Source organism: Drosophila miranda, chromosome 4, assembly GCF_003369915.1.
Source record: "Drosophila miranda strain MSH22 chromosome 4, D.miranda_PacBio2.1, whole genome shotgun sequence".
In the NCBI taxonomy this organism is placed as follows: domain Eukaryota; kingdom Metazoa; phylum Arthropoda; class Insecta; order Diptera; family Drosophilidae; genus Drosophila; species Drosophila miranda.
The window spans coordinates 22,430,423-22,443,929 of record NC_046677.1 but is presented as its reverse complement, the minus strand read 5'-3'; positions in this window follow the sequence as shown (position 1 = coordinate 22,443,929).

Genomic DNA, 13,507 nt, shown 5'->3' with positions numbered 1-13,507 from the left:
GCATACTCGTACTACAAGGCTGGTTAGTGGTGGCTGCACGCACACCCCTCCCCATTCAGGGGGCGGGGGCTGTGGGCAGCAGCAAACATGAAAGCCAAACGTGAGAAATTGGGTCACTGGAGATGGGGCGAGAGAAGGCCAGCCATAAAAAGGGGAGCAATAGAAAGCAATTGGATACTGCAGCGGAGCCAAATGTATGCTGCCATGGCATGATAGGAGCAAAGGGAATGCACTCCCCGTACCCCCCACTGCACAGCAAAGTAAATTGCAAGTATCCCCATACCCATGCCCCCCTCCCCCCCAAGCCATGCCGCTATTAATTCCAGGCAAATTTAAGTGTTAGGTCTGTTTGGTGTGTTTTGGTCCACCTGGCTGAAATTTCAGGATTGCCAACTTAATTATCAAGTGAGTCTATTAAAATGTTGCCTACAATATATAGGAGTGCCTAATTGCAGCTTCTGAAATGGTTTCTAAAAGGAAGTTTTCTGTTTCCATTCGATTCTTTGTGATGATCCGAGGGATTGTACTTCCTCGAGCGGTGCACCACGGCGTACATCAGAGTTCGGGGGTTTTAAAAACCTTGAAAAATCCACGAAGCAAAATATAGTTGAATAAAGGCTGGGAGTACATTCCTCTGAGTTTTGATGGTTATCCAAACGACCATCCAGAGGATCTTTTTAGAAAGAAGCCAGCACAAGAAAGTCCTCCGTTCAAACGGGACGGGCAAGAATGGATTCATGTTTATCATTTCCGTTTAAACGTCCGTAAAATTTTCAAAAAAAATCTATAAAAATGAAATAAAATAATAATAATTTAATTCTATAAAAAGGAAATAAAATAATAATATTAATATTAATAATAATAATAATAATATTAATATTAATAATAATAATAATAATAATGATATTAATAATAATATTAATAATAATAATAATATTAATAATAATAATAATATTAATAATAAGAATAATATTAATAATAATATTAATAATAATAATAATAATATTAATAACAATAATAATATTAAGAATAATAATTAAAATTCAAAGAGATCGGCTTTAAGGGTTTTTAGTATTTTCAAAAAGTCAAAGGATGCACTTTTGCTTGTTTGAAATTTTTGTAGATTAATACTTTATTTTAATTAATATTTTGTCAAAAGGGCCTTCGCTTTTATCACACTCTGAATACGTTTGAGCTCACTCTCGACTAAATTTGGTGTGTGCCCTCGAGGTATTATGCGCCTTGCCCCTCCGTCTGTAAATTCTTTTGGAAAATAGCCTTTAGAGTTCCTAATTTCAGTGAATCGATCCCTATTGAAATACACTCCAAAATCAACATTCAAATGAATTAAATAGTGATCTAGCAATCCTTAAAGTCTTCTGCAGAGGCTTTTATGGACTCTTATGCCCCTCAACAGCTTATACGTTTCCAAAGGACTGAAGTATTCGTTTTCCCAGAGAACATTTCCCTTTAAAGAGTTATTTAAAACAGTTTGTAATAAAAAATAACAACAAAATTAAAAAAATGAAAACATTTTATGGCCATAATTAATGCCACATTTTCTTATCACCTGCCGTACTCCACTTTCCGCTTCACTTATTTGCCAGCGCTAAAAATGCAACGAATTTGAATGTAAATTACACGTAAAATACAACAACAAAGAGAAAAACGAAAAGAAAAGTAAAACAGACCGTAGGAAAAACCGCGGCATAGGTACACAAATATGTGTGTGGCAGGCCGCAGGCGACTCTCGGAATGCCATGGGAAAATATCCCCACAGCTCCCCGGGCGACCCACACGCTGGCTGCCATTTTTAGTGCAAACAAAAAAATGGAAAAGAAAACCCGAGCGCAAAATGTTTGCATTTTGTTCCGCCAAGTTTTGTTTGCGCTTGAGATAACCGTTCTCTCTCCCAATCTCCCCAGGACCCCCACCCCCACCACGCCCAACTCTCTCTCTCTAGATCTCCGGCGTGCCCAAAGTTTTTCATCTTTGGCTATTTTTAGTGCATTATTTTTATAGTTTTCACGTATGTGGGCGGCTTGTAGGGGGGGGGGGGGGGGGGATGGTGTTTGCCAAGGATTTATTGTTTTCTACGTGCATTCTAAACAGAAATTTAAGGAGAGAAAATTATCTAGGATCTAGGTCCCCCCCACATGGCCTTGCTTACGCTTACCGAAAAGAGAAAGCATTCAGGGGCAGGGGTAGGGGGAAGGATTCTCACGATGGCTGCTCAAGTGGCTATTTATCCTTATTGCGCTAGAAAGGCGCACTAAAAAATATATATAAAAATTCCTTTTCGGTTTTAAGTAGTTGAAAGCCTTCAAGGAGTACCAGAAGCAGCAGCAGCCCAGTGGGTGGGCCGTGGGTGTGTCTGACTCAAGAAGGAGGGGAGCATATAGTGGCACTCGTACGAGGCTATTTATAAATGACTTTTGAGTGCCGTGTGATTACACGCAGGTTTTTGAGGAATAAGTATTATATCTTTAAAGTACAATAAAGTTTACGGGTTTAAGGGCTCTGAAATTGAGGGTTTTTGGCCTTAATGGCAGAAATTTCGACGAGAAATGAATCCTGTATCATCTGCGGAAAGTTGTCTCCATTTGATCCTTCGAAAATTTAATTTCTTAAATTAGATCTCTAGCGGAATCTCAGCAACGACTTAATTCAAAATATATTGTATTTTATCGGCAGATTTTAATCTGTAAAAGTTTACTCCTGGTTCTGATGCCTAGTCAAAGGCACCAGATCGATATGCAACGATATTGAAGCTGTGTCGGCCTGCTCGATTATAGACAGTTGCTCAGAGGACTATAGGAGGACTCAGAGGACCATAGGAGGTCTCAGAAGATCAGAGGACTATAGGAGGATTCAGAGGAATTATAGACAGTTACTCAAAGGTCTCCCAGGCGTCAAGAGAAGGTGCATCGATCATAAACGTAAACCTACTTCGCTTAAGGCTTTTGGCTAAACAAAAGTATTCCCTTTAATCCTTAACCTTTTCGTGCCTGCTACAATCTGCGTGGTCGATACTTGAACCCTTTTGGAGACCTTGGTGCTCTTAAAATTCCAAATCCTGTAATGCAAATGACATGCAGACCTGGCTCAACTTCCAGGGCAACATATTTCGCTTGGTTCCCTCAAACGTTAGGATTTTGGACCACAATGCCATGGCGGACTGTCTGTAAGCCGCCGTGTCACTGCACCTGAGTCCCAGTGCGTTCCATAGAAAGGTTTCACAGGCACGTTTCGGGTTAACTGATGTGGCCTTCTTGCATAACTGGGTAGCTCTTTTGGGGGGGACATCACAAATCATCTGGATGGCCAGCAAGGATCGCGCTATAGCCCTTTGCTGTCTTATGCAGTCGCGGCTGACAGACAGCCTACTGTTCCTGCTAGAAGTTGCTAGAGGATTCGAATCGCATTGAGTTTTCCAAGCACACGCCCTCTGACGCAGCTCTTTTTGCCACAGGATGTTGCGTGTGGCATGCAGAGGCAGCAGCAGGCAGGCAGAAGACTCCCTTTCCCATGGTAATCAGTGTTCTAGATATCCGCATCTACTGCCATTTTGAGGAATTAAAGTTGCCCTTTTGCCCATTTATCCTCATATTTGCAGGCTCTTTGTTCCTCCTTTCACTGTAGCTAATATTTAATCAAATTTACCTCTCCAGAAACTATCAGTTTTCCCTTTGACATGCCACTAATACTCTCCATTCACCGAGAGCACCATTTCACCGTCTTCTCCATCAACTTTGCGGGGTTTCCTTCACAAAAGTCAGCTGAAAGAAAGTTGGGGAAATGACTGTTTATTTAATCAGCTTCTCTGACAGGCCAAAAGGGAACCTTAATTAATTGATTTCCCTGTCCAAAAAAGGCACAAAAGGGAAGCTAATAAAATAGTGAAATGCAAAAACTGAAATTAATATTAAACTTTTTGACCCTCGGCCAAACAAAAAACAAAAAAGAAAGAAAGAAAGAACCCTGGTCAGTGTCAAAGTCCAAGTCACAAATATGTCATATTCCTTAAGCCCCCCCTGCATAATTTATGGCAATATTTCTGGCTCGCCCCCCTCCGAAATACAAGAATTTCTGTACGAAAGAAAGGTGGGACTTGGGTCTGGAAACGGAAGTGGGTTTAGGGGGTCTCCGGTCTGGGCGTTTGCTGCTTCACAGGTCACAGGTGATGTATTGTATTTCCACTGATTTATTGCCTTATTTATGGCCAGACAGGAGGCGATTCTGTGTGACGGGCGTACGTGAAATGGCCGAAACAATAAGCAAAATAATAATAATAATGAAAATGTTGTACATTTGATTACATCTTTGGTGAGCAAATAAATTTGTCTAATCAACGGTGCTATGCGAATACTTCATGTGTATAGCAGCGTAAAATTAGTTACAACAAATAAACGAATGTTTTATTGGTCTTTAGGAGAGCTTCCCAGAGGTGACTTCCACTCAACCTTAATTGCCAGAGGCAGAAAAACGATTTGAAGATGTTTTCTGAAGAACAACAAGGTCTCTTACAGTGGAATTCTTTGGGGAGATGTACCAGGAATCAATAGGGCAGCAATAGACCCAATTCCTTGGTCCTAAAACAATATGATATTGATGCTTAAGGAGGGAAGGCCTTTACTGGGTGGAATAAAAACCATGTAAGACACTCGAACATTGATTTTCCTGAGTGGTGGTCTTTCCTCTTGGGATCTCATTGGAAAAAAACCTGGAAATAGCAGGCCCTTTCCTAGTTCAAGTAATTTATGAAACATCTGAATAGCTAGGCATATTCTACAAGAATCTAAAGAGCTTCAAATGAAAGAGTCCTGTGGTATATAGCCCTTAAATCTTCATCCCTCCATCTCTCCAGAGTCGACTAAGATCTTAAATAATCACCCAGAGAGTTGTTCCATGGGTTGCCCTCATACAAGCAATAGCCGCAGGCTTCCTTCTTTTACCAGACACCTCTCGACTGAGACTCCCCTGTGCTCCTACCGTGTGCCCTCTGTTTATATGAGTTGAACGCAGATTATGCACGTGGGAAGCCACCAAATGGGAGTCAAACAATTGCACAGTTGTCCTTGACATTTTATTTGTTTGTGTGGGACACACACACACTCACACACACAGACACACAGATGGAATGGATGTCCTTGCCCAGGATCGTTTTGCCGTCTACGTGTTTGCGTTTGCGTTGCTTTCCAAGTGTCAATCCAATGGCTGGCAAAAAGAGAAAATCCATAAAATAACAGAGGAAAAAACCTCACGCACTAGGCGGCCGCCACTCGTCCTTCCACAGATGTTTTCCGTGCAAGTGCCACCCGAGAGATTGGATTTGCAATCAATTTTCGTGCCTGGGCCACAAATGAAATCGAAACCAAAGCAAAGCCCAGCAGAGCAGAGCAGTGGTCAAAGTTCATTCGAAATTAGAGCTAATTAAGTTCGTGACAAATTGGCAGGGCTTTCGGCAGGCCGCCCTCAAAATTTCCAATTTCAAATATGAAATTTTCGAGTAAATGCAAAAATAAATTTCGCTCGAAAATTACAGGAAATTTCAGAACTACCGAACTAGCTGGCATTCAGGTAGTGATTGATAGGTATTCTAACCGCAAATTTATGCTTTAAAATCCATTCTCCACACATTCCAAAATTCGATTGTAAGCGTTGAATATTGACTTTAGAAATTGAAATGCGAAAACAGCAAATTATTTGGCCAGAACCTAAAATTAATTTCAGTAAATATATGTCCAGGGTATTTGGATATTTGCATAGCATTTTCTGGTAGGGTAAGCATAAAAATATGTTTATTAAGGGACTCCAGAGAGAGGGCATGGGGCATGACACGCGTGTCCTATTTTAAAGCCACTACCAGAGAAGTTGACTCCATGGCGGGAACAATTAAAGTTCCAGCTTGTTGAATTATGTATAATTTTATTTTATGAAAACGTTGTCATGTCGGGCCAGATATGACACGCAGCGCGGGCGGTGGGGGGCGGTGGTTGTGGGGGGATTGATGATGATGTGGGAGCCCTGTCCTGTTTGCGGGCTACCAGAATTATGCGTATATTCTGCCCCAGCAACAGGCAGCCTGAAACTGCTGACCAAGTTGCGCTGTCAGTGGCATGGAAATTCAGGCCAACGAATATGTTCATACTTTTGTGCGAGTTTTTTGTGCTCAACAGTTCTGGTTCAATAAAAACCTCAAATTTATTGCCATAGTGAATAAGCTTTAGAATTTTTTAAGGGAATGTAAAAACGTGAAAGGCTCTCTTTAGACCTACCCGTACTTTTCGGCCTAAACGATAAGCCATATGTGGGGTTATAGCCCATACCTTATCCCTCGAACTATCCCTAATGATTATATCTTCTAATATTAACCATCTCCTAAATTTAGCAATATTTTTAAAATGGTTTCTTCACTCTTCTCCCGTATTTATTTCCGTAATCTTAAAAGATAATTGTTAATAAAATAAATAAAACCGAAAGCTCTCTGTAAATTTCGCTCTCCTCAACAGATCCCACCATTAAGACCCAAATGTACTCGTAATGACTGGGAAATTTCCTTTAAAGTGGCCCAAGGACTTACTCCTTTCCGGCCAGACAGCCTTTCCGGGCCGCTATAAATCTAATTAACAACTGTTTTACAATTAAACGGGGAAACTTTGGTGCACGAAAAACTTAATTGCAATATTAACTGTATCTATAGATATACAGGGGACTGCCAAGTCCTGGGGGCAATCCTTTCGCTTTCGCTTTTCTCTCCCCGTCTCTCGGCGGAGCGGTTGGTGGCTGCAACTTAATTAAATTTTCGCATTGCAATTGTTCCAACTTTAGTTTGGCTTGGCTGGGGCCTTTTGTTGAAATTTCACGCTCGTGACATGGTTAATTAATTCATTTACTTTCGGGCATATGTACGCCCACCCCCTACCCCCTACCCCCACCCCCTACCCTATACAAAAAGAACAACAGAAGCTGAGCAAACAAAGTGGCATCGATTATGTTAATGATTATGGCACGGGAGGGGTGGGGTCGGGTGAAGGCTTAAAGGCGATTTCCTACAGCTTAGTCGGAAGGCAGGAAGGATTTTAGACAGCAGCCATTATTTTGCACAGAAATTAAGGGAGTGTCAGGAAGGAAGGGATTGCCCTGTAAACTGAAAACTGTAATCTCATCAGCAGAAAGTTTGCTGCTCGGTTAAGACCCGCGTGAGTTGACCCAGAGCCTGGACCAGGACCAGAAGCGGCTACGTGACTTGTCATAAATCAATTCGCTTCGACACCTCCGAGCCATTACGGAATGCAATATTCTGCACTTTATAGTATATAGTGTATAGTTGTTGTACGTTATAGTTATGTATTTTATAACAAAGGCCCTTCGCTGTGCTAACGAGCCCAACTAACGAGTCCTGGCGCCTCCTCGTCTCGGGCTCCACAAAAGATTCTCAAACTTGAAGCTTCCACGGCATAATGACGACAAATTGCAAGCGCGTTTGCTGCCACGTAAATGAGTGCTTTCTAAGAAATTTATAACAATCGCAAAATGAGCGCAATTTGATAAATTATAGTTGCAGCGGACCAAAGTCACAGCGGAGTCGTCGTCTCGCATAAAACTTCAAACAAATCCCAGATGCTGTTTCTGGGAAATGCCTGTTTTCAACCTGGATCAAGTTCTACAAAGGAAAGATGTCTGTCTACCTTGCACTTTGCTTAGGAATTTCTCGGAAGTTTTGCAGTAAACAAGGATATTTTTGTCGGTTCGTCAGAGTTTATATGGTTTGGAACGATGGTTAGCGAGGGAGCTCTTTGAATAAACCATAAGTATACGACGAAAATCTACCGTATTCTGTCAACAATCTTTAGAGGAACATCGACTACCAAAGGGGAGGAGGATTACCTCTATAAAAATATAACAAATACCCATAGAAATTATAAGACCGCAACAATAATAATTTTCTTAGTTTTTATTTATTTTATTTATTTATTTAAAAATTTAGAAGTAATCTAAGAGGTTTTAGTGGTGCTTCGAGAACCTAGTAGCTATCAGAGGGACCGTAATCATTATAAGATTATTTCAATTTTTGACGTTTTTCTTCACTGTAAATCATTATTTTTGAGTAATTTAATAAAACTTAGACTTCGTCATTATTCTTGATAAAAAAAATAAATAAAACAAAAAAAATAATAATTATCTATTATTTTTATTTTTTCTCGCTTAAAATAAAACTCAACAGGAATTTACGGCATTTGTGTAACTAGATCTTCGAGTCTATTTCTTCGATTCGACTTTGTTCCTATTCGAAAAGCTTTTATATTATGGTCTTCCAGTTAATGGAGAAAATATATTTTTGTATACAATTATCAATTATTTATTTATTAAAATTATCAAAATAAACAAAAAGCTTGGGAATAATTTACTATTTTTTGGCATAATTGCTGACCCACCCCAAAAAAAAATTCCAAAACCATTTAATTCATAATACATTATTCCATTATTTTGTGATATACGCTATAGTGCCTAAAAATGCAGATAAATTATACATAATATAATATTTATTTAAATTCTATAATTTATTTAAAGAAATTAAATTACCGGGCTCCAAAAATACAAACACGTAAAGTTAAAAGTTCTATAGACGTCTACCGATATCCTGGCTTTCTGACTTCAATCTGTCCTACTTTCGCTTTTCTGTGGGTTTTTTCTTGGAAAATACTGTGTATATTTTCTTAATCCGTGGAAAATGAACTGCAGAAATTGTAATTTATTAATTTTGCATTAAAAATCAGTGCATCTTCCACGGGAGCAGAGCCCTGCTTACCATCGATTGTTGTTCCTCGTAGCCATGCGAAAATAATTATGCAGTCGAAGAGGCAGGTACGCAATTTAAAATTAAACCTGGACGGACCCACCTCAAGTACCTGGTCAATATATGAAATTACAATTGTGTCAATATCGCACGTACAACGCATCATACAGACGGGCAGCCTCGAAGCCGGAGACCTGCGCCCGGACCATGTGCTCCAATCATAAATACCAATTAAGCCATTACAATGCAATTATTTTCCGGTCCTGTATTGTGTCAACACAGACGCACGGCATGATGGAAAATCATTTGAAAAACCATTTCTGTTTATTATTTTTTCCTCCTTTTTTTTATTTGAATTGTTTTAAGCGAAGGGGAAATACGAGCCTGAGCATGAGGTGAAGGCGTTTAAAGGTGAGCTTGATGGATAACTTGAGAGGCGAATGTGACATGCAATATATAACTCAATGCGGATTGTACAGAAGGGGGAGTCTGCGATGATGGAGTACATGCCAAGATGATGCTGTGGCTTTTCCACTTTTGCGCGGTGTTTGCTTGGGGGTGGCATGAGGGGGTGGCATAAGGGTGTATTCGTGGGGAGGTGGAACTTTTTTGAGGGGATCTTGCTCATTAAACAGAGTGGTATATATTCCTGAACATATGTTTCCCCAGGTGGAATTCTTGGAGTAATTTTAACAATATTTTTGGCCGTGTTAGGCAAACCTTTGCTTTTATTCTATAAATATTCTCTCACAGGGTATCTTCCAGGTCGACTTTCCTCCACTGCGACACTCTTGTTAATTTCTCTTCTCCAGCTTAATGCGTTCGCATTGTGAAAAGCTCTTTTATGAGAAATTTATTAGCATATGTTGCTGCGAGAGCATTCCACACGACGATGACGATGATTATGACGATGTTGTTGTGTCATTGAACTCGTGGAACATGGAAATTGTCGCTGCTGTCGCTGCTGTGGTTGCCACCTTGTGATAAGACACTAATTCCCCGTCATGCCCCACGACAACAGCAACAATGCATGTGTTGGGGGGGCATTGTGTGTTTGCCACATGGTTGAGCCAGCTGCCTCTCCTATGACTTGGCCTGCCCCGTGCTGCCATCGCGTGCCTTTCACTTTCCGCTTGGCTCTCTCAGCCAACAAACAGACAAGCAGACGGACAAACAAACAAACATCGGACAACGAACAACGAACAACAAACATTGCCAGGCATCGGGCCCCAGTCACGAAAGTGTCGTCTTTACTTCAGTTTTTTTTAGTTTTTTTTTAGTGTTTTGTGTTTTTTTATTATGGCATTATTAACCCGTTTTCCTAGTTTTGCAGTCTTCTCGCCGTTTTCTCAGGGCGATTACGTGGCGACGTTTGCAGTCTAGCATAATATTGCAATTTACTCGTCGAGGAAGCGAGTGCACCTATGCGGATGGGGGGTGATGGGGGATGGTGGGGGGAGGGGGGTGTGATGGATGCGGATGAGTCCAAATTGCTGGATTGGATGGGGAATGTGGAAAGTGAACGGACAGGACAGGACAGCAGTGCGGAAAAACATTTAGAGCGCTTTCGGGTTGAGCAATACGCATACAAGAATTCAAATAAAAGGCTGAGGAGTCGCACAGGTGACTGAAAGGGGGATTTATTTAGAAGATCAATACTGGATCAGTACACAATAATGAGAAATATTGAGGTATATAATATCCAGGAATATTGGGATTTATTTGAAAACAATACTGCAATAGAACACAATATCGAGAAATATTGGCATATGAAATATATCAAGAATATTGGGTATATTTAGATTTAAAACAAATTTCGATATAAATTATTTTTCTTATTTAATTTTTTTATATATTTATTTTTATTTTTATTTAATTTTTTTTGTATTTATTTATTTTAATTTTTGTATTTATTTATTTTGTTTTAATTTAATTTTTTTTGTTTTTTTTTGTCTATAAATTTACCCTCTACTTAAAGTTCTGTCTAAATGAAAGTTCTTATATCATCCTGATCTGATCTTCGTCTATTTGCAGAAAAAAGTAATGGTAATATCTAGTAATATTTGGGAGTTCCTTGGATTCAATAGTGACTGAGTAATCGCTAATCGAAACCAAATGCTGAATGATCTCAGCCCTCAAAAAACAGTTCTTTCAACAGCCTCCCTCCTTATAAAGAGTCGAACAGTCGAATAATTTTAAAATTAGTTTTAAAATTCCACTTTTCATAATATTTACATATTCTTTTCAATATTATAGCATACTTCTCTGATACCCAAAAATATGTTTCTGGGTTATTAAAAGAAAATAAATGCCTCGGTTTCCATTCATAAATTTCCATATGCCACATGTATGGCACTTCCTACAACAAAACCTCGGCCAACCTCCAACAACTTCCTCCGACACCAATTAAGATGCTGTTACCCCTTTGACAGATGACAAATGCAAATACCCTTTTCTCTAGCTCTCCGCCGAAGAAGAACTCAAAATAAATACAAACTCATCAACGGCAGACCGGCATAATCACCAGGGGAGCCCGAGAGGAAGAGACAGTGTCAACATCTTATCAAATGCTCCCAGACGACATTTGCATGGATGGGATAAGAAAGAACAGAAGAGGGGAAAGGATAAGGTGTAAGAAGAACCAGAGACAGAGGGGAGAGCCCTGCCTTATTAATTTTCATGGCACACACTCTTAGGCGGCAAAAAAAGTCCCCGTTTTATGTAAATTTTTCGGTTAAGCATCAGAAAGTCAAAAATGCTAAGAAAAACAAAAATATTAATGATTTGCCCATGTATAATCCATACAAATGGCAGAGGAAGTGGGCGGCGGAAGTGGGGGTGGCGGAGGAAATGTCGTCCTTGAGCTTAACGTCAATTCTGTTCAGCTCAGATTCCCCCCCCCCCCAGACGTGTCATTGTCTGATGATGTCTTGGTTTTTGTTTTTCGGGGGTGTCTGTTGTTGGGGGAAGGGGAACGTGGCATATGCAAAAGGGTTAAGCGATTAATTTCAATATACAATATAGATATGTTTGATATACAAATTCACATACATACGTACGTGTATAAATATGTATCTTTGCATGGCTATGCTTGCGTGATTATGGATTGGATATTCGGGTATATTCGGTATCTATGCTAATATGAATTTATGTGGCCTGCCTTATTGAGAGTCATGCCACGCGTGTGCTTGAATTGGTCTTATCTGGGAAATCGAAAGTTCGCTTTCGGAATGACTAGTAAAATACAAGTTGTTTTTTTTTTTTTTGGCAGCTTTACGTTTTGTGGCAAATAATCGTACAACATTGAGATTTAAATGCCGATAAGTTGTGCTTTTTTAGCTTAATAATGTACATTTGCAGTGATTTTGTTTATTATTTTAAATAAATTCTAGCAAAATGATTTACATATGTATTTAATTAATTATTAAGACAGTGCCAAAGCTTCAGTGTTTTTGTTTGAAAGAGGATCTTGCAAGTTTTTTGAGGACTTTTACGGCTAGCACCCCTTTTAATGGCCCTTAATGACCAAGGTTACCAATTGACGGAATGAGAATAGTGATGTAAGTGTCAGAAAAGATATTTAAAGATGAAAGCTAAAAAAACCATAAAATGAAAATATGGATGCGTCAGGTTGTTCTGATTAAAACATCCCAAAATTCTGAAGAATATAATTTTTTTTAGTAGTTATTCAAATACGAATTTGGCCAGGAGCCTCTTTTAAAAGTAGCCACTACAAATGGCCGTGAAACCTATTAAAAGAGACACGCAAGGCTCTTAAGCTGAGTAAAGTCTGTATAAAGAAACTACCTACCATTAAAGATTTGAATGCACTCATAAAAAAAAAACCATCCATTCAAAAAGTGCCAGTCCTTAGTGTTTTTCTCAGCCGTTGTATTTATTATGGGCCTTAAATCAAGGAGACAGACGTAGATTAGCCCTTAAACACTCTTTTACGTCCTGTTACAAAAATCGTAAAGCAAAGAAGACACAAAAGAATAGCCCTGAAATAGGCAACATTAATCGAAAAGGGATTGGATTGACTGGAAGAACACTCTTATTTATTAAATTTATGACTCAAAAGAATTCAAAAAATTCTTACCTTATTTTTTTTTTAAACATACATAAACTTACCAAAATCCTGGAAAATTGTACCATCAAATATCAAGCCTTTTATTGCATATCTCATCTTATTATAGTATACAATATTTTTAAACGGACACCAGACTGTGTCCAAATTTGTGCCAAATTTCCAATTATCTAAGAAAAAACCTCCTAACTTTGAGGTAGATAGTATTTTACACTTGAAGCTCCATTTAAGTTATTAACTAATTTGACATTTGTTCTACTCGCAACCCAAATATCTAGAGGGATCTAGATAGGGATGTTTGCTTGAAACCCCCTTTAAAAACCAACCGTAAACAAAGTACTGTTGCTCCTCAGAGTATTCGAAACACGCAGGGGCTCGGAAACTGAGTCATGTCTGGCTGGTAGCGCCTGCGGATAACCTCATACCAGGTCATTCCACTTGTCAGAGGCCCATCATCAACTAGAAACCTACTTCTAACGGTATTTGCATTTTGAAAATCCCAACAGAAAAACCGAGCATGCGCCGCAGAACAGAGAGAGAGAGGCCTCTCTCCCGCTACTACCCTTAAAGCACAGTCAGAGAGAGCAAGCCAACGACTAGGAAGCCAAAGGGTAACAAAA